The following is a 24,199-nucleotide window of genomic DNA, read 5'->3' on the forward strand; positions in this document are numbered from 1 at the left end:
CTTGGTTCCACAAGAAAAATGCTAATAACTATTTTGTAGGAAATTTTATCAGCTTTAATTTTAGTAAAAAAATAAAAATTGATAGATGGAACTGTTTTCGAGATATAAGCAAGAAACTGTTACCTTAATTAAGCGCTTGCATATAAGCAAATTTAGTACTATTAGTATTATTATTATTAATGTTATTGTTATTAATATGACGACCAAAAACGACTCTGAAGACTTTGGTGCCTTTTATGTTTTCTCCTTTTTCCTATACTAAAGTGTTAGACTCAATTAATTTAGTTTAATTTAGGTTTTTCAAACATTTTATTTTAAAGCAAATTTTTGTTAAAGATTATTTATATCCAATTCTATAACTCGCTTATGGTTAGTCTTACAAAAGAAATGCATATAACAATTTTGTAGGAAATTTTATCAGCTTTAATTTTGAAAGAAAGATAAAAATTGATAGGAGTAATTGTTTTCGAGATATAAGCAAAAAACCAAAGTGAAAACTGTTACAGTTACTAAACAAAAATGTAATTCAGTTTTCAATGTTTGAGACGAAGACGAAAATGCATTATTTAAAAACGACTCTGAAAACTTCAGTGACTTTTATGTCACCTCCTTTTTCTTCTAATAAAGTATTGGACCCAATAAATTAAGTGTATTTTAAATCACAAGACATTTTCTGTTAAAGCACTTTTTTTTTAAATATTAATTATTCTCAAACTTATATCTCGCTTATGGTTAGTCCTACATAAAAAATGCAAATAACTACTTTGTAGGAAATTTTATCAGCTTTAATTTCAGTAAAAAGATAAAAATTGATAGGAGTAACTGTTTTCGAAATATAAGCAAGAAACTGTTACCTTAATTAAGCGCTTGCATATAAGCAAATTTAGTAATATTAGTATTATTATTATTAATGTTATTGTTATTAATATGACGACTAAAAACGACTCTCAAAACTTTGGTGACTTTTATGTCTTCTCCTTTTTCCTCTACTAAAGTGTTAGTCTTAATAATTTAGTTTAGTTTCGGTTTTTCAAACATTTTATTTTGAAGCAAATTTTTGTTAAAGATTATTTATATCCAACTCTATAACGCGCTTATGGTTGGTCCTACAAGAAAAATGCAAATAACAATTTTGTAGGAAATTTATATCAGCTTGAATTTTGAAAAAAAGATAAAAATTGATAGGAGTAACTGTTTTCGAGATATAAGCAAAAAACCAATAAGAAAACTGTAACTGTTACTGAACAAAAATGTAATTCAGTTTTCAATGTTTGAGACAAAGACGAAAATGCAGCATTTAAAATCGACTCTGAAGACTTCAGTGACTTTTAGGTCACCTCCTTTTTCTTCTAATAAAGTATTGGACCCATTAAATTAAGTGTATTATAAATCACAAGACATTTTCTGTTAAAGCACTTTTTTTTTAAATATTAATTATTTTCAAACTTACATCTCGCTTATGGTTAGTCCTACATGAAAAATGCAAATTACTATTTTGTAGGAAATTTTATCAGCTTTAATTTTAGTAAAAAGATAAAAATTAATAGGAGTAACTGTTTTTGAGATATAAGCAAGAAACCAAAAAACTGTTACCTTAATTAAGCGCTTGCATATAAGCAAATTTAGTACTAAAAACAAATCTGAAGACTTTGGTGACTTTTATGTCTTCTTCTTTTTCCTCTACTAAAGTGTTAGACCCAATTAATTTGGTTTAATATCGGTTTTGCGAACATTTTATTTTAAAGCAAATTTTTGTTAAAGATTATTTATATCCAACTCTATAACTCGCTTATGGTTGGTCCTACAAAAAAATGCAAATAACTATTTTGTAGGAAATTTTATCAGCTTTAATTTTGAAAAAGAGATAAAAATTGATAGGAGTAACTGTTTTCGAGATATAAGCAAGAAACCAAAGAACTGTTACCTTAATTAAGCGTTTGCATTTAAGCAAATTTAGTAATATTAGTATTATTATTATTAATGTTATTGTTATTAATATGACGACTAAAAACGACTCTCAAGACTTTGGTGACTTTTATGTCTTCTCCTTTTTCCTCTACTAAAGTGTTAGACACAATTAATTTAGTTTAATTCCGGTTTTTTAAGCATTTTATTTTAAAGCAAATTTTTGTTAAATATTATTTATATCCAACTCTATAACTCGTTTATGGTTGGTCCTACAAGAAAAATGCAAATAACTATTTTGTAGGAAATTTTATCAGCTTTAATTCTAGTAAAAAATAAAAATTGATAAGAGTAACTGTTTTCGAAATATAAGCAAGAAACTGTTACCTTAATTAAGCGCTTGCATATAAGCAAATTTAGTAATATTAGTATTATTATTATTAATGTTATTGTTATTAATATGACGACTAAAAACGACTCTCAAGACTTTGGTGACTTTTATATCTTCTCCTTTTTCCTCTACTAAAGTGTTAGTCTTAATTAATTTAGTTTAATTTCGGTTTTTCAAACATTTTATTTTAAAGCAAATTTTTGTTAAAGATTATTTATATCCAACTCTATAACTCGCTTATGGTTGGTCCTACAAAAAAATGCAAATAACTATTTTGTAGGAAATTTTATCAGCTTTAATTTTGGTGAAAAGTTAAAAATTGATAGAAGTAACTGTTTTCGAAATATAAGCAAGAAACTGTTACCTTAATTAAGCGCTTGCATATAAGCAAATTTAGTACTATTAGTATTATTATTATTAATGTTATTGTTATTAGTATGACGATCAAAGACGACTCTGAAACCTTTAGTGACTTTTATGTCTTCTCCTTTTTCTTCTACTAAAGTGTTAGACACAATTAATTTAGTTTAATTTCAGTATTTCAAACATTGTATTTTAAAGCAAATTTTTGTTAAATATTATTTATATCCATCTTTATAACTCGCTTATACTTGGTTCCACAAGAAAAATGCTAATAACTATTTTGTAGGAAATTTTATCAGCTTTAATTTTAGTAAAAAAATAAAAATTGATAGATGGAACTGTTTTCGAGATATAAGCAAGAAACTGTTACCTTAATTAAGCGCTTGCATATAAGCAAATTTAGTACTATTAGTATTATTATTATTAATGTTATTGTTATTAATATGACGACCAAAAACGACTCTGAAGACTTTGGTGCCTTTTATGTTTTCTCCTTTTTCCTATACTAAAGTGTTAGACTCAATTAATTTAGTTTAATTTAGGTTTTTCAAACATTTTATTTTAAAGCAAATTTTTGTTAAAGATTATTTATATCCAATTCTATAACTCGCTTATGGTTAGTCTTACAAAAGAAATGCATATAACAATTTTGTAGGAAATTTTATCAGCTTTAATTTTGAAAGAAAGATAAAAATTGATAGGAGTAATTGTTTTCGAGATATAAGCAAAAAACCAAAGTGAAAACTGTTACAGTTACTAAACAAAAATGTAATTCAGTTTTCAATGTTTGAGACGAAGACGAAAATGCATTATTTAAAAACGACTCTGAAAACTTCAGTGACTTTTATGTCACCTCCTTTTTCTTCTAATAAAGTATTGGACCCAATAAATTAAGTGTATTTTAAATCACAAGACATTTTCTGTTAAAGCACTTTTTTTTTAAATATTAATTATTCTCAAACTTATATCTCGCTTATGGTTAGTCCTACATAAAAAATGCAAATAACTACTTTGTAGGAAATTTTATCAGCTTTAATTTCAGTAAAAAGATAAAAATTGATAGGAGTAACTGTTTTCGAAATATAAGCAAGAAACTGTTACCTTAATTAAGCGCTTGCATATAAGCAAATTTAGTAATATTAGTATTATTATTATTAATGTTATTGTTATTAATATGACGACTAAAAACGACTCTCAAAACTTTGGTGACTTTTATGTCTTCTCCTTTTTCCTCTACTAAAGTGTTAGTCTTAATAATTTAGTTTAGTTTCGGTTTTTCAAACATTTTATTTTGAAGCAAATTTTTGTTAAAGATTATTTATATCCAACTCTATAACGCGCTTATGGTTGGTCCTACAAGAAAAATGCAAATAACTATTTTGTAGGAAATTTATATCAGCTTGAATTTTGAAAAAAAGATAAAAATTGATAGGAGTAACTGTTTTCGAGATATAAGCAAAAAACCAATAAGAAAACTGTAACTGTTACTGAACAAAAATGTAATTCAGTTTTCAATGTTTGAGACAAAGACGAAAATGCAGCATTTAAAATCGACTCTGAAGACTTCAGTGATTTTTAGGTCACCTCCTTTTTCTTCTAATAAAGTATTGGACCCATTAAATTAAGTGTATTTTAAATCACAAGACATTTTCTGTTAAAGCACTTTTTTTTTAAATATTAATTATTTTCAAACTTACATCTCGCTTATGGTTAGTCCTACATGAAAAATGCAAATTACTATTTTGTAGGAAATTTTATCAGCTTTAATTTTAGTAAAAAGATAAAAATTAATAGGAGTAACTGTTTTTGAGATATAAGCAAGAAACCAAAAAACTGTTACCTTAATTAAGCGCTTGCATATAAGCAAATTTAGTACTAAAAACAAATCTGAAGACTTTGGTGACTTTTATGTCTTCTTCTTTTTCCTCTACTAAAGTGTTAGACCCAATTAATTTGGTTTAATATCGGTTTTGCGAACATTTTATTTTAAAGCAAATTTTTGTTAAAGATTATTTATATCCAACTCTATAACTCGCTTATGGTTGGTCCTACAAAAAAATGCAAATAACTATTTTGTAGGAAATTTTATCAGCTTTAATTTTGAAAAAGAGATAAAAATTGATAGGAGTAACTGTTTTCGAGATATAAGCAAGAAACCAAAGAACTGTTACCTTAATTAAGCGTTTGCATTTAAGCAAATTTAGTAATATTAGTATTATTATTATTAATGTTATTGTTATTAATATGACGACTAAAAACGACTCTCAAGACTTTGGTGACTTTTATGTCTTCTCCTTTTTCCTCTACTAAAGTGTTAGACACAATTAATTTAGTTTAATTCCGGTTTTTTAAGCATTTTATTTTAAAGCAAATTTTTGTTAAATATTATTTATATCCAACTCTATAACTCGTTTATGGTTGGTCCTACAAGAAAAATGCAAATAACTATTTTGTAGGAAATTTTATCAGCTTTAATTCTAGTAAAAAATAAAAATTGATAAGAGTAACTGTTTTCGAAATATAAGCAAGAAACTGTTACCTTAATTAAGCGCTTGCATATAAGCAAATTTAGTAATATTAGTATTATTATTATTAATGTTATTGTTATTAATATGACGACTAAAAACGACTCTCAAGACTTTGGTGACTTTTATATCTTCTCCTTTTTCCTCTACTAAAGTGTTAGTCTTAATTAATTTAGTTTAATTTCGGTTTTTCAAACATTTTATTTTAAAGCAAATTTTTGTTAAAGATTATTTATATCCAACTCTATAACTCGCTTATGGTTGGTCCTACAAAAAAATGCAAATAACTATTTTGTAGGAAATTTTATCAGCTTTAATTTTGGTGAAAAGTTAAAAATTGATAGAAGTAACTGTTTTCGAAATATAAGCAAGAAACTGTTACCTTAATTAAGCCTTTGCATATAAGCAAATTTAGTACTATTAGTATTATTATTATTAATGTTATTGTTATTAATATGACGACTAAAGACGACTCTGAAACATTTAGTGACTTTTATGACTTCTCCTTCTTCCTCTACTAAAGTGTTAGTTTTAATTAATTTAGTTTAATTTCGGTTTTTCAAACATTTTATTTTAAAGCAAATTTTTGTTAAATATTATTTATATCCAACTCTATAACTCGTTTATGCTTGGTCCTACAAGAAAAATGTAAATAACTATTTTGTTGGAAATTTTATCAGCTTTAATTTAGGAAGAAAGATAAAATTTGATAAGAGTAACTGTTTTCGAGATATAAGCAAAAAATCAATAAGAAAACTTAACTGTTACTGAACAAAAATGTAATTCAGTTTTCAATGTTTGAGACGAAGACGAAAATGCAGCATTTACTGTCACCTCCTTTTTCTTCTAATTAAGTATTGGACCCAATAAATTAAGTGTATTTTAAATCACAAGACATTTTCTGTTAAAACACATTTTTTTTTAATTATTAATTATTTTCAAACTTATATCTCGCTTATGGTTAGTTCTACATGAAAAATGCAAATAACTATTTTGTAGGAAATTTTATCCCCTTTAATTTTGGTGAAAAGTTAAAAATTGATAGAAGTAACTGTTTTCGAGATTTAAGCAAAAAACAAAAAACTGTTACTTTAATTAAGCGCTTGCATATAAGCAAATTTAGTACTACTAGTATTGTTATTATAAATGTTATTGTTATTAATATGACGACTAAAGACAACTCTAAGACTTTAGTGACTTTTATGTCTCCTCCTTTTTCCTTTACTAAAGTGTTAGACACAATTAATTTAGTTTAATTTCAGTTTTTCAAACATTTTATTTTAAAGCAAATTTTTGTTAAATTTTAAAAACTATAAAATGGCTTAGATTGCCTAAAAACACAGATCACACATAATCTTTTGCATTGAAATGAGAAAACGCTCATCTAACACAAAATAAGCTTCATTTTTGCTTAGAAAACTAAGCTTACTTTTATTACTACTATTATTATTATTACTATTATTTTTATTATTATTATTACTATTATTATTATTATTATTATTATTATTATTAATATTATTATTATTAAAAACCGATTATAACTTTTGTATAGTAAATGTTTTTATACCAGTTTTTAAATGAGTTATTAATTTTAGACAATTTCTTGCCTAAAAACACAGATCACAGATGATCTCTTGCATAGAAATGAGAAAACGCTCATATAACACAAAATAAGCTTCATTTTTGCTTAGAAAACTAAGCTTACTTTTATTACTACTATTATTATTATTTTTATTATTATTATTATTATTACTATTATTTTTATTATTATTACTATTATTATTATTATTATTATTATTATTATTATTATTATTAATATTATTATTATTAAAAACCGAATATAACTTTTGTATAGTAAATGTTTTTATACCAGTTTTAAAATGAGTTATTAATTTTAGACAATTTCTTGCCTAAAAATACAGATCACAGATGATCTCTTGCATAGAAATGAGAAAACGCTCATATAACACAAAATAAGCTTCATTTTTGTTTAGAAAACTAAGCTTACTTTTATTACTACTATTATTATTATTTTTATTATTATTATTATTACTATTATTTTTATTATTATTACTATTATTATTATTATTATTATTATTATTATTATTATTATTATTATTATTATTATTATTATTAATATTATTATTATTAAAAACCGATTATAACTTTTGTATAGTAAATGTTTTTATACCAGTTTTAAAATGAGTTATTAATTTTAGACAATTTCTTGCCTAAAAACACAGATCACAGATGATCTTTTGCATAGAAATGAGAAAACGCTCATATAACACAAAATAAGCTTCATTTTTGCTTAGAAAACTAAGCTTACTTTTATTACTATTATTATTATTATTTTTATTATTATTATTATTATTACTATTATTTTTATTATTATTATTACTATTATTATTATTATTATTATTATTATTATTATTATTAATATTATTATTATTAAAACCGATTATAACTTTTGTATAGTAAATGTTTTTATACCATTTTAAAATGAGTTATTAATTTTAGACAATTTCTTGCCTAAAAACACAGATTACAGATGATCTCTTGCATAGAAATGAGAAAACGCTCAGATAACACAAAATAAGCTTCATTTTTGCTTAGAAAAACTAAGCTTTAATTTAGAAAGAAATTCATTATTATAAGTATTATTATTATTATTATTTACTACGATTATTATTATTATTATTATTATTGTTATTATTACTATTATTATTATTGCTATTATTATTATTGTTTATATTATTATTATTATTATTTATTATTATTATTATTATTATTATTACTATTATTATTATTGTCATTATTATTATTATTATTATTATTAAAAAATTATATTAAACAGGCAGAAAACGTCGTATTCTGACACAAAAATACGAATTACGTTATAGACTTGACGAGAACGGCGTATCTCGGACTCTTATAGGACTCTTATAGGGTCAAAAAGTATCAGTTTGGATTAAAACAAATTATTTTTGTTGACTCTCAGTCTGAATTGTTTATCAGTTCAAACAAAAACGGCTTATTTTAGACGATCTTTTGCTTTGAACAAGAAAACTTATATCGAACAGACTAAAAACGTATTAATCTGGCATAAAAGAGCAATTTATGTATCACTTTGGATAAAGGCAGCTAATCCTATTCGTTTCATTGCTTAAAATAGACAAAATTGTTAATAAATCTAACAAAAACGCTGTATTCTAGCACAAAATACTAATTACATTATAGTTTCGACGAGAATAGCTTATTTGGAATGATTCTATGCTTCCAAACGAGTAATTTTTATTAAACAGATGCCAAACATCATGTTTTGTCCTATAAAGACATTTTATATTGCAGTTTGCATTAAAACAAAATATTTTCGTTGATTCTTTGTTAGAAGCAGCAAACCTAACATTAAAGAATCTGAAAACTTTGTATTCGGACACAAACCACCGAATTTTGTATCAGTTTAGACAAAAACGGTTGATTTTCGACAATATTTTGCTTTGAACAAGAAAACTTATATCAAACTGACTAAAAACGTCTTATTTTAGCACAAAACAAAAGATCTGCGTTATAGTCTTAACGAGAGCTGTTAATTTCAAACAGTTCTATGCTTTGAAACGAGTAAACTTTCACTGAACAGAGGAAAAACATCTTATTTCGCCTTTTAAAAACGATTCATGCCACAGTTACTATGAAAACCAATTATTTTCGTTAATTCATTGTTACAAACAAGAAACCTTACATCAAAGTAACTGAAAACCCCTTATTCAGGCACAGAAATTCGAATTACGTTTCAGTCTGGACAAAAACTGCTTACTTTAGACGATCCTTTGTTTTGAATACAAAAACTTACATTAAAAAGATTAAAACGTCTTATTCTGGCTGGAAACTGCAAATTATGTATTACTTTGAATAAAAGCAGTTTATCCTGATTACTCCTTTGCTTAGAATAGAGCAAACTTGTATAAAATTTAATGAAAACTTTAAATTTCGTCACAAAGAAATAATCTTCGTTATAGTTTTGACCAGAACTGTTAATTTCAAACGATTTTATGCCCCCAAACGAGAAAACTTTCACTAAACAGATGCCAAACGTCTTAGTTCGTTTTATAAAAACGACATGTTACAGTTTAAACAAAAACAAATTATTTTCGTTGTTGTTGTGTCAAAATAATTTATTTCGAATGATTCAAAAGAGCGAAACGAGTAAACTTTTATAGGACAGATGCAAAATACCATATTACCACATAAATCGTTATTTTAAAGCAAAGTATTAGCTTTTGCACTTGTTCAATTAAAGTTTGCTTACTTCGAAGTATGTAATCGTCCGAAATAATTTTTTTTTTTGTCAAAACTATAACGTAATTTGTTCTTTTGAGCCTGAATATAGAGTTTTCATTACGTTTTATAGTAGTTTACTCTACTCTAAGCATAGAATCAAACAGAGTAATCCGCTTTTGTTAAAGCTGATACATAATTTGCTCTTATTTTCGAGAATAAGACGTTTTCAATATGTTTGATAAAATTTTTTTTGTTTATAGCAAGGAATCTTTTAAAATAATCTGTATTTGCCTAAACTGATACGTAATTCGATATTTGTGCATGGATACGAAGTTTTCAGTTTCTTTGACGTGAAATTTCTTGTTGCAAAAGGTAATAATTTGCTTTAAAACAACGCTTTATATGGTAATATGTGGTTTTGCATCTGCCCCATAAAAGTTCATTAGTTTCGAATCATAAAATCGTTTGAAATAAACAGTGCTGGTCAAAACTATAACGTAATTTATTTCTTTGAGACGAAATTTAAAGTTTTCATTAAGTTTTATACAAGTTTACTCTATTCTAAGTAAAGGAGTAATCAGGATAAATTGCTTTTATCTAGAGTAATATATAATTTGCAGTTTTCAGCCAGAATAAGACGTTTTTAATCTTTTTAATGTAAGTTTTTGTATTCAAAACAAAGGATCGTCTAAAGTAAGCAGTTTTTGTCCAGACTGAAACGAAATTCGAATTTCTGTGCCTGAATAAGGGGTTTTCAGTTTCTTTGATGTAAGGTTTCTTGTTTGTAACAATGAATTAACGAAAATAATTGGTTTTTATCCAAACTGTGGCATGAATCGTTTTTAAAAGGCGAAATAAGATGTTTTTCCTCTGTTCAGTGAAAGTTTACTCGTTTCAAAGCATAGAACCGTTTGAAATTAACAGCTCTCGTTAAGACTATAAAGCAAATCTTTTGTTTTGTGCTAAAATAAGACGTTTTTAGTCAGTTTGATATAAGTTTTCTTGTTCAAAGCAAAATATTGTCGAAAATCAACCGTTTTTGTCTAAACTGATACAAAATTCGGTGGTTTGTGTCCGAATACAAAGTTTTCAGATTCTTAAATGTTAGGTTTGCTGCTTCTAACAAAGGATCAACGAAAATATTTTGTTTTAATACAAACTGCAATATAAAATGTATTTATAGGACAAAACATGATGTTTGGCATCTGTTTAATAAAAATTTACTCGTTTGGAAGCATAGAATCATTCCAAATAAGCTATTCTCGTCGAAACTATAATGTAATTAGTATTTGGTGCTAGAATACAGCGTTTTTGTTAGATTTATCAACAATTTTGTCTATTTTAAGCAATGAAACGAATAGGATTAGCTGCCTTTATCCAAAGTGATACATAAATTGCTCTTTTATGCCAGATTAATACGTTTTTAGTCTGTTCGATGTAAGTTTTCTTGTTCAAAGCAAAAGATCGTCTAAAATAAGCCGTTTTTGTTTGAACTGATGAACAATTCAGACTGAGAGTCAACAAAAATAATTTGTTTTAATCCAAACTGATACTTTTTGAACCTATAAGAGTCCTATAAGAGTCCGAGATACTCCGTTCTCGTCAAGTCTATAACGTAATTCGTTTTTTTGTGTCAGAATACGACGTTTTCTATCTGTTTAATATAAGTTTTTAATAATAATAATAATAACAATAATAATAATAATAATAATAATAATAATAATAATAATAATAATAGTAATAATAATAATAGTAATACTAATAATAATAATAATTATAATAATAGAAATAATACTAGTAATAAAAGTAAGCTTAGTTTTCTAAGCAAAAATGAAGCTTATTTTGTGTGTTATATGAGCGTTTTCTCATTACTATGCAAGAAATCATCTGTGATGTGTTTTTAGGCAAGAAATTGTCTAAAATTAATAACCCATTTTAAAACTGGTATAAAAACATTTACTATACAAAAGTTAATATTAATAATAATAATAATAATAATAATAATAATAATAATGGTAATAGTAACAAAAGTAATAAAAATAATAATACTTTTAATAAGGAAAAATGAAGCTTATTTTGTGTGTTACATGAGCGTAATAATAATAATAATAATTATAATAATAAAAATAATAATAATAGTAATAAAAGTAAGCTTAGTTTTCTAAGCAAAAATGAAGCTTATTTTGTGTGTTATATGAGCGTTTTCTCATTACTATGCAAGAGATCATCTGTGATGTGTTTTTAGGCAAGAAATTGAAAAAATTAATAACTCATTTTAAAACTGGTATAAAAACATTTACTATACAAAAGTTATAATCGGTTTTTAATAATAATAATATTAATAATAATAATAATAATAATAATAGTAATAATAATAATAAAAATAATAATAATAGTAGTAATAAAAGTAAGCTTAGTTTTCTAAGCAAAAATAAAGCTTATTTTGTGTTATATGAGCGTTTTCTCATTTCTATTCAAGATATCATCTGTGATCTGTGTTTTTAGGCAAGAAATTGTCTAAAATTAATAACTCATTTTAAAACTGGTATAAAAACATTTACTATACAAAAGTTATAATCGGTTTTTAATAATAATAATATTAATAATAATAATAATAATAATAATAATAATAATAATAATAATAATAATAATAATAATAATAATAATAACAATAATAGTAATAATAATAATAATAATAATAATAATAATAATAACAATAATAATGTTAATAATAATAATAACAATAATAACAATAGTAATTATTTTCAAACTTATATCTCGCTTATGGTTAGTCCTACATGAAAAATGCAAATAAATATTTTTTAATTTATTGGGTCCAATACTTTATTAGAAGAAAAAGAAGATGACATAAAAGTAACTGAAGTTTTCAGAGTCGTTTTTAAATGCTGCATTTTCGTCTTCGTCTATTATTATTATTATTATTATTATTATTATTATTATTATTATTATTATTATTATTATTATTACTACTATTATTATAACTTTTGTATAGTATTGTTTTTATACCAGTTTTAAAATGAGTGATTAATTTTAGCCAATTTCTTGCCTAAAAACTATAAAATGGCTTAGATTGCCTAAAAACACAGATCACACATGATCTTTTGCATAGAAATGAGAAAACGCTCATGTAACACACAAAATAAACTTTAATTTTCCTTATTAAAAGTATTATTATTATTATTATTACTTTTATTACTATTAAAGCAAATTTTTGTTAAAGATTATTTATATCCAACTCAATAACTCGCTTATGGTTGGTCTTACAAAAGAAATGCAAATAACTCTTTTGTGGGAAATTTTATCAGCTTTAATTTTGAAAAAAAGATAAAAATTGACAGGAGTAACTGTTTTCGAGATATAAGCAAGAAACCAATAAACTGTTACCTTAATTAAGCGCTTGCATATAAGCAAATTTAGTACTAAAAACACCTCTGAAGACTTTGGTGACTTTTATGTCTTTTCCTTTTTCCTCTACTAAAGTGTTAGACCCAATTAATTTAGTTTAATATCGGTTTTTCAAACATTTTATTTTAAAACAAATTTTTGTTAAAGATTATTTATATTCAACTCTATAACTCGCTTATGGTTGGTCCTACAAAAAAAATGCAATTAACTATTTTGTGGGAAATTTTATCAGCTTTAATTTTGAAAAAAAGATAAAAATTGATAGGAGTAACTGTTTTCGAGATATAAGCAAGAAACCAAAAAACTGTTACCTTAATTAAGCGTTTGCATATAAGCAAATTTAGTACTATTAGTATTATTATTAATGTTATTGTTATTAATATGACGACTAAAGACGACTTTGAAACCTTTAGAGACTTTTATGTCTTCTCCTTTTTCCTCCACTAAAGTGTTAGACACAATTAATTTAGTTTAATTTCAGTTTTTCAAACATTTTATTTTAAAGCAAATTTTTGTTAGATATTATTTATATCCATCTCTATAACTCGCTTATGCTTGGTCATACAAGAAAAATGCAAATATCTACTTTGTTGGAAATTTTATCAGCTTTAATTTTGAAAGAAAGATAAAATTTGATAGGTGTAACTGTTTTCGAGATTTAAGCAAAAAAACAAGAAGAAAACTGTAACTGTTACTGAACAAAAATGTAATTCAGTTTTCAATGTTTGAGACGATGACAAAAATGCAGCATTTAAAAACGACTCTGAAGACTTCAGTGACTTTTATGTCACCTCCTTTTTCTTCTAATAAAGTATTGGACCCAATAAATTAAGTGTATTTTAAATCACAAAGCATTTTCTGTTAAAGCACATTTGTTTTAAATATTAATTATTTTCAAACTTATATCTCGCTTTTGGTTAGTCCTACATGAAAAATGCAAATAACTAATTTGTAGGAAATTTTATCAGCTTTAATTTTAGTAAAAAGATAAAAATTAATAGGAGTAACTGTTTTCGAGATATAAACAAGAAACCAAAAAACAGTTACCTTAATTAAGCGCTTGCATATTAGCAAATTTAGTACTATTAGTATTATTATTATTGATGTTATTGTTATTAATATGACGACTAAAAACGACTCTGAAGACTTTGGTGACTTTTATGTCTTCTCCTTTTTCCTATACTAAAGTGTTAGACTCAATTAATTTAGTTTAATTTCGGTTTTTCAAACATTTTATTTTAAAGCAAATTTTTGTTAAAGATTATTTATATCCAACTCTATAACTCGCTTATGGTTGGTCTTACAAAAGAAATGCAATTAACTATTTTGTAGGAAATTTTATCAGCTTTAATTTTGAAAGAAAGATAAAAATTGATAGGAGTAATTGTTTTCGAGATATAAGCAAAAAACCAAAGTGAAAACTGTTACAGTTACTGAACAAAAATGTTATTCAGTTTTCAATGTTTGAGACGAAGACGAAAATGCAGCATTTAAAAACGACTCTGAAGACTTCAGCGATTTTTATGTCACCTCCTTTTTCTTCTAATAAAGTATTTAACCCAATAAATTAAGTGTATTTTAAATCACAAGACATTTTCTGTTAAAGCACTTTTTTTTAAATATTAATAATTTTTAAACTTATATCTCGCTTATGGTTAGTTTTACATGAAAAATGCAAATAACTATTTTGTAGGAAATTTTATCAGCTTTAATTTTAGTAAAAAGATAAAAATTGATATAAGTAACTGTTTTCGAGATATAAGCAAGAAACCAAAAAACTGTTACCTTAATTAAGCGTTTGCATGTAAGCAAATTTGGTACTATTAGTATTATTATTATTAATGTTATTGTTATTAATATGACGATTAAAGACGACTCTGAAACCTTTAGTGACTTTTATGTCTTCTCCTTTTTCCTCTACTAAAGTGTTAGACACAATTAATTTAGTTTAATTTTAGTTTTTCAAACATTTTATTTTAAAGCAAGTTTTTGTTAAATATTATTTATATCCAACTCTATAACTCGCTTATGGTTGGTCCTACAAGAAAAATGTAAATAACTATTTTGTAGGAAATTTTATCAGCTTTAATTTTGAAAGAAAGATAAAAATTGATAGGAGTAACTGTTTTCGAGATATAAGCAAAAAACCAATAAGAAAACTGTAACTGTTACTGAACAAAAATATAATTCAGTTTTCAATGTTTGAGACGAAGACGAAAATGCAGCATTTAAAATCGACTCTAAAGACTTCAGTGACTTATATGTCACCTCCTTTTTCTTCTAATAAAGTATTGGACCTAATAAATTAAGTGTATTTTAAATCACAAAACATTTTCTGTTAAAGCACTTTTTTTTAAATATTAATTATTTTCAAACTTATATCTCGCTTATGGTTAGTCCTACATGAAAAATGCAAATAACTATTTTGTAGGAAATTTTATCAGCTTTAATTTTAGTAAAAAGATAAAAATTGATAGAAGTAACTGTTTTCGAGATATAAGCAAGAAACTGTTACCTTAATTAAGCGCTTGCATATAAGCAAATTTAGTACTATTAGTATTATTATTATTAATGTTATTGTTATTAATATGACGACTAAAGACGACTCTGAAACCATTAGTGACTTTTATGTCTTCTCCTTTTTCCTCTACTAAAGTGTTAGACACAATTAATTTAGTTTAATTTTAGTTTTTCAAACATTTTATTTTGAAGCAAGTTTTTGTTAAATATTATTTATATCCAACTCTATAACTCGCTTATGGTTGGTCCTACAAGAAAAATGCAAATAACTATTTTGTAAGAAATTTTATCAGCTTTAATCTTGAAAAAAAGATAAAAATTGATAGGAGTAACTGTTTTCGAGATATAAGCAAGAAACCAATAAGAAAACTGTAACTGTTACTGAACAAAAATGTAATTCAGTTTTCAATGTTTGAGATGAAGACGAAAATGCAGCATTTAAAATCGACTCTGAAGACCTCAGTGACTTTTATGTCACCTCCTTTATCTTCTAATAAAGTATTGGACTCATTAAATTAAGTGTATTTTAAATCACAAGACATTTTCTGTTAAAGCACTTTTTTTAAATATTAATTATTTTCAAACTTATATCTCGCTTATGGTTAGTCCTACATAAAAAATGCAAGATACTATTTTGTAGGAAATTTTATCAGCTTTAATTTTAGTAAAAAGATAAAAATTGATAGGAGTAACTGTTTTCGAGATATAAGCAAGAAACCAAAAAACTGTTACCTTAATTAAGAGTTTGCTTATAAGCAAATTTTGTACTAAAAACAACTCTGAAGACTTTGGTGACTTTTATGTCTTCTCCTTTTTCCTCTACTAATGTGTTAGACCAAATTAATTTAGTTTAATATCGGTTTTTCAAACATTTTATTTTAAAGCAAATTTTTGTTAAAGATTATTTATATCCAACTCTATAACTCGCTTATGGTTGGTCCTACAAAAAAATGCAAATAACTATTTTGTAGAAAATTTTATCAGCTTTAATTCTGAAAAAAAGATAAAAATTGATAGGAGTAACTGTTTTCGAGATATAAGCAAGAAACCAAAAAACTGTTACCTTAATTAAGCGTTTGCATATAAGCAAATTTAGTACTATTAGTATTATTATTATTAATGTTATTGTTATTAATATGACGACTAAAGACGACTCTCAAACATTTAGTGACTTTTATGTCTTCTCCTTTTTCCTCTACTAAAGTGTTAGACACTATTAATTTAGTTTAATTCCGGTTTTTCAAGCATTTTATTGTAAAGCAAATTTTTGTTAAATATTATTTATATCCAACTCTATAACTCGTTTATACTTGGTCCTACAAGAAAAATGTAAATAACTATTCTGTTGGAAATTTTATCAGCTTTAATTTTGAAAGATAGATAAAAATTGATTGGAGTAATTGTTTTCGAGATATAAGCAAAAAACCAAAGTGAAAACTGTTACAGTTACTGAACAAAAATGTAATTCAGTTTTCAATGTTTGAGACGAAGACGAAAATGCAGCATTTAAAATCGACTCTGAAGACTTCAGCGACTTTTATGTCACCTCCTTTTTCTTCTAATAAAGTATTGGACCCAATAAATTAAGTGTATTTTAAATCACAAGACATTTTCTGTTAAAGCACTTTTTTTTTAAATATTAATAATTTTTAAACTTATATCTCGCTTATGGTTAGTCTTACATGAAAAATTCAAATAACTATTTTGTAGGAAATTTTATCAGCTTTAATGTTTGTAAAAAAATAAAAATTGATATAAGTAACTGTTTTTGAGATATAAGCAAGAAACCAAAAAACTGTTACCTTAATTAAGCGTTTGCATGTAAGCAAATTTAGTACTATTAGAATTATTATTATTAATGTTATTGTTATTAATATGATGATTAAAGACGACTCTGAAACCTTTAGTGACTTTTATGTCTTCTCCTTTTTCCTCTACTAAAGTGTTACACACAATTAATTTAGTTTAATTTTTGTTTTTCAAACATTTTATTTTAAAGCAAGTTTTTGTTAAATATTATTTATATCTAACTCTATAACTCGCTTATGGTTGGTCCTACAAGAAAAATGCAAATAACTATTTTGTAGGAAATTTTATCAGCTTTAATTCTGAAAAAAAGATAAAAATTGATAGGAGTAACTGTTTTCGAGATATAAGCAAGAAACCAAAAAACTGTTACCTTAATTAAGAGTTTGCTTATAAGCAAATTTTGTACTAAAAACAACTCTGAAGACTTTGGTGACTTTTATGTCTTCTCCTTTTTCCTCTACTAATGTGTTAGACCAAATTAATTTAGTTTAATATCGGTTTTTCATACATTTTACTTTAAAGCAAATTTTTGTTAAAGATTATTTATATCCAACTCTATAACTCGCTTATGGTTGGTCCTACAAAAAAATGCAAATAACTATTTTGTAGAAAATTTTATCAGCTTTAATTCTGAAAAAAAGATAAAAATTGATAGGAGTAACTGTTTTCGAGATATAAGCAAGAAACCAAAAAACTGTTACCTTAATTAAGCGTTTGCATATAAGCAAATTTAGTACTATTAGTATTATTATTATTAATGTTATTGTTATTAATATGACGATTAAAAACGACTCTGAAGACTTTGGTGACTTTTACGTCGCCTCCTTTTTTCTCTACTAAAGTGTTAGACCCAATTAATTTAGTTTAATTTCGGTTTTTCAAACATTTTATTTTAAAGCAAATTTTTGTTAAAGATTATTTATATCCAACTCTATAACTCGCTTATGGTTGGTTCTACAAAAAAAATGTAAATAACTATTTTGTTGGAAATTTTATCAGCTTTAATTTTGGAAAAAAGATAAAATTTGATAGGAGTAACTGTTTTCGAGATATAAGCAAAAAACCAATAAGAAAACTGTAACTGTTCCTAAACAAAAATGTAATTCAGTTTTCAATGTTTGAGACGAAGACGAAAATGCAGCATTTAAAAACGACTCTTAAGACTTCTTAATGCAAGCGCTTAATTAAGGTAACATTTTTTTGGTTTCTTGCTTATATTTCGAAAACAGTTACTCCTATCAATTTTTATCTTTTTACTAAAATTAAGGCTGATAAAATTTCCTACAAAATAGTTATTTGCATTTTTCATGTAGGACTAAACATAAGCGAGATATAAGTTTGAAAATAATTGATATTTAAAAAAAAAGTGCTTTAACAGAAATTGTCTTGTGATTTAAAATACACTTAATTTATTGGGTCCAATACTTTATTAGAAGAAAAAAGAGGTGACATATAAGTGACTGAAGTCTTCAGAGTCGATGTTAAATGCTGCATTTTCGTCTTCGTCTCAAACATTGAGAACTGAATTACATTTTTGTTCAGTAACTGTAACAGTTTTCACTTTGGTTTTTTGCTTATATCTCGAAAACAGTTGCTCCTATCAATTTTTATCTTTCTTTCAAAATTTAAGCTGATAAAATTTCCTACAAAATAGTTAATTGCATTTCTTTTGTAGGACCAACAATAAGCGAGTTATAGAGTTAGATATAAATAATCTTTAGCAAAAAATTGCTTTAAAATAAAATGTTTGAAAAACCGAAATTAAACTAAATTAATTGGGTCTAACACTTTAGTGGAGGAAAAAGAAAAAGACATAAAAGTCACCAAAGTCTTCAGAGTCAGTTTCAGACTAACCATAAGCGAGATATAAGTTTGAAAATAATTAATAATTAAAAAAAAATGTGCTTTAACGGAAAATGTCTTGTGATTTAAAATTCACTTAATTTATTGGGTCCAATACTTTAGTAGAAGAAAAAGTAGGTGACAGAAAGGTCACTGAAGTTTTTAGAGTCGTTTGTAAATGCTGCATTTTCGTCTTCGTCTCAAACATTGAAAACTGAATTACATTTTTGTTCAGTAACTGTAAAAGTTTTCACTTTGGTTTTTTGCTTATATCTCGAAAACATTTACTCTTATCAATTTTTATCTTTCTTTCAAAATTAATGCTGATAAAATTTTCTACAAAATAGTTAAATGCATTTTTTTTGTGGGACCAACCGTAAGCGAGTTATAGAGTTAGATATATATACTTAACAAAAATTTGCTTCAAAATAAAATGTTTGAAAAACTGAAATTAAACTAAATTAATTGTGTCTAACACTTTAGTAGAGGAAAAAGGAGGAGACATAAAAGTCAATAAAGTCTTAGAGTTGTCTTTAGTTGTCACATTAATAACAATAACATTAATAATAACAATACTAGTAGTACTAAATTTGTTTATATGCAAGCGCTTGATTAAGGTAACAGTTTTTTTGTTTTTTGCTTATATCTCGAAAACAGTTACTCCTATCAATTTTTACGTTTTCACCAAAATTAAAGCTGATAAAATTTCCTACAAAATAGTTATTTGCATTTTTTATGTAGAACTAACCATAAACGAGATATAAGTTTGAAAATAATTAATAATTAAAAAAAAATGTGCTTTAACAGAAAATGTTTTGTGATTTAAAATACACTTAATTTATTGGATCCAATACTTAATTAGAAGAAAAAGGAGGTGACAGTAAATGCTGCATTTTCGTCTTCGTCTCAAACATTGAAAACTAAATCACATTTTTGTTCAGTAACTTACAGTTTTCACTTTGGTTTTTTGCTTATATCTCGAAAACAGTTACTCCTATCAATTTTTATCTTTTATTCAAAATTAAAGCTGATAAAATTTCCTACAAAATAGTTATTTGCATTTTTCTTGTAGGACCAACCATAAGCGAGTTATAGAGTGGGATATAAATAATATTTAACAAAAATTTGCTTTAAAATAAAATGTTTGAAAAACTGAAATTAAACTAAATTAATTGTGTCTAACACTTTAGTAGTGGAAAAAGGAAAAGACATAAAAGTCACTGAAGTTTTTAGAGTCGTTTGTAAATGCTGCATTTTCGTCTTCGACGACAGTTACTGAACAAAAATGTAATTCAGTTTTCAATGTTTGAGACGAAGACGAAAATGCAGCATTTACTGTCACCTCCTTTTTTCTCTAATTAAGTATTGGACCCAATAAATTAAGTGTATTTTAAATCACAAGACATTTTCTGTTAAAACTAATTTTTAATTATTAATTATTTTCAAACTTATATCTCGCTTATGGTTAATTCTACATGAAAAATGCAAATAACTATTTTGTAGGAAATTTTTTCACCTTTAATTTTGGTGAAATGGTAAAAATTGATAGGAGTAACTGTTTTCGAGATATAAGCAAAAAACAAAAAAACTGTTACCTTAATTAAGCGCTTGCATATAAGCAAATTTAGTACTACTAGTATTGTTATTATAAATGTTATTGTTATTAATATGACGACTAAAGACAACTCTAAGACTTTAGTGACTTTTATGTCTCCTCCTTTTTCCTCTACTAAAGTGTTAGACACAATTAATTTAGTTCAATTTCAGTTTTTCAAACATTTTATTTTAAAGCAAATTTTTGTTAAATATTAAAAACTATAAAATGGCTTAGATTGCCTAAAAACACAGATCACACATGATCTTTTGCATAGAAATGAGAAAACGCTCATGTAACACAAAATAAGCTTCATTTTTCCTTATTAAAAGTATTATTATTATTATTATTACTTTTATTAATATAACTATTATTATTATTATTATTATTATTATTATTAAAAACCGATTATAACTTTTGTATAGTAAATGTATTTATACCAGTTTTAAAACGAGTTATTAATTTTAGACAATTTCTTGCCTAAAAACACAGATCACAGATGATCTCTTGCATAGAAATGAGAAAACGCTCAGATAACACAAAATAAGCTTCATTTTTATTTATTAAAAGTATTATTATTATTATTATTATTATTACATTGGTTACTATTACTATTATTATTATTATTATTATTATTATTATTATTATTATTATTATTATTATTATTATTATTATTAACTTTTGTATAGTAAATGTTTTTATACCAGTTTTAAAATGAGTTATTAATTTTAGACAATTTCTTGCCTAAAAGCAGATCACAGATGATTTCTTGCATAGAAATTAGAAAACGCTCATATAACACACAAAATAAGCTTCATTTTTGCTTAGAAAACTAAGCTTACTTTTATTACTATTATTATTTTTATTATTATTATTATTATTATTATTATTATTATTATTATTATTATTATTATTATTATTATTATTATTATTATTATTGTTATTATTATTATTATTATTTTTATTATTATTAAAAAATTATATTAAACAGACAGAAAACGTCGTATTCTGACACAAAAAAACGAATTACGTTATAGACTTGACGAGAGCGGCGTATCTCGGACTCTTATAGGACTCTTATAGGGTCAAAAAGTATCTGTTTGGATTAAAACAAATTATTTTTGTTGTTTCTCAGTCTGAATTGTTCATCAGTTCAAACAAAAACGGCTTATTTTAGACGATCTTTTGCTTTGAACAAGAAAACTTACATCGAACAGACTAAAAACGTATTAATCTGGCATAAAAGAGCAATTTATGTATCACTTTGGATAAAGGCAGCTAATCCTATTCGTTTCATTGCTTAAAATAGACAAAATTGTTAATAAATCTAACAAAAACGCTGTATTCTAGCACAAAATACTAATTACATTATAGTTTCGACGAGAATAGCTTATTTGGAATGATTCTATGCTTCCAAACGAGTAAATTTTTATTAAACTGATGCCAAACATCATGTTTTGTCCTATAAAGACATTTTATATTGCAGTTTGTATTAAAACAAAATATTTTCGTTGATTCTTTGTTAGAAGCAGCAAACCTAACATTAAAGAATCTGAAAACTTTGTATTCGGACACAAACCACCGAATTTTGTATCAGTTTAGACATAAACGGTTGATTTTCGACAATATTTTGCTTTGAACAAGAAAACTTATATCAAACTGACTAAAAACGTCTTAATTTAGCACAAAACAAAAGATTTGCGTTATAGTCTTAACGAGAGCTGTTAATTTCAAACGGTTCTATGCTTTGAAACGAGTAAACTTTCACTGAACAGAGGAAAAACATCTTATTTCGCCTTTTACAAACGATTCATGCCACAGTTAGGATAAAAACCAATTATTTTTGTTAATTCATTGTTACAAACAAGGAACCTTACATCAAAGTAACTGAAAACCCCTTATTCAGGCACAGAAACGAGTAAACTTTTATAGTACAGATGCAAAATACCATATTACCACATAAATCGTTATTTTAAAGCAAAGTATTCGCTTTTGCACTTGTTTAATTAAAGTTTGCTTACTTCGAAGTATGTAATCGTCCGAAATAATTTTTTTTTGTCAAAACTATAACGTAATTTGTTTTTTGAGCTTGAATATAGAGTTTTTATTACGTTTTATAGTAGTTTACTCTACTCTAAGCATAGAATCAAACAGTGTAATCCGCTTTTGTTAAAACTGATACATAATTTGCTCTTATTTTCGAGAATAAAACGTTTTCAATATGTTTGATAAAATTTTTCTTGTTTATTGCAAGGAATCGTTTAAAATAAGCTGTATTTGCCTAAACTGATACGTAATTCGATATTTGTGCATGGATACGAAGTTTTCAGTTTCTTTGACGTGAAATTTCTTGTTGCAAAAGGTAATAACTTGCTTTAAAACAACGCTTTATATGGTAATATGTGGTTTTGCATCTGCCCCATAAAAGTTCATTAGTTTCGAATTATAAAATCGTTTGAAATAAACAGTGCTGGTCGAAACTATAACGTAAATTATTTCTTTGAGAAGAAATTTAAAGTTTTCATTAAGTTTTATACAAGTTTACTCTATTCTAAGTAAAGGAGTAATCAGGATAAATTGCTTTTATCTAGAGTAATATATAATTTGCAGTTTTCAGCCAGAATAAGACGTTTTTAATCTTTTTAATGTAAGTTTTTGTATTCAAAACAAAGGATCGTCTAAAGTAAGTAGTTTTTGTCCAGACTGAAACGTAATTCGAATTTCTGTGCCTGAATAAGGGGTTTTCAGTTACTTTGATGTAAGGTTTCTTGTTTGTAACAATGAATTAACGAAAATAATTGGTTTTTATCCTAACTGTGGCATAAATCGTTTTTAAAAGGCGAAATAAGATGTTTTTCCTCTGTTCAGAGAAAGTTTACTCGTTTCAAAGCATAGAACCGTTTGAAATTAACAGCTCTCGTTAAGACTATAACGCAGATCTTTTGTTTTGTGCTAAAATAAGACGTTTTTAGTCAGTTTGATATAAGTTTTCTTGTTCAAAGCAAAATATTGTCGAAAATCAACCGTTTTTGTCTAAAGTGATACAAAATTCGGTGGTTTGTGTCCGAATACAAAGTTTTCAGATTCTTTAATGCTAGGTTTGCTGCTTCTAACAAAGAATCAACGAAAATATTTTGTTTTAATACAAACTGCAATATAAAATGTCTTTATAGAACAAAACATGATGTTTGGCATGTTTAATAGAAATTTACTCGTTTGGAAGCATAGAATCATTCCAAATAAGCTATTCTCGTCGAAACTATAATGTAATTAGTATTTTGTGCTAGAATACAGCGTTTTTGTTAGATTTATAAACAATTTTGTCTATTTTAAGCAATGAAACGAATAGGATTAGCTGCCTTTATCCAAAGTAATACATAAATTGCTCTTTTATGCCAGATTAATACGTTTTTAGTCTGTTCGATGTAAGTTTTCTTGTTCAAAGCAAAAGATCGTCTAAAATAAGCCGTTTTTGTTTGAACTGATGAACAATTTAGACTGAGAGTCAACAAAAATAATTTGTTTTAATCCAAACTGATACTT

Source organism: Tribolium castaneum, chromosome 4, assembly GCF_031307605.1.
Source record: "Tribolium castaneum strain GA2 chromosome 4, icTriCast1.1, whole genome shotgun sequence".
Taxonomy (NCBI): Eukaryota; Metazoa; Arthropoda; class Insecta; order Coleoptera; family Tenebrionidae; genus Tribolium; species Tribolium castaneum.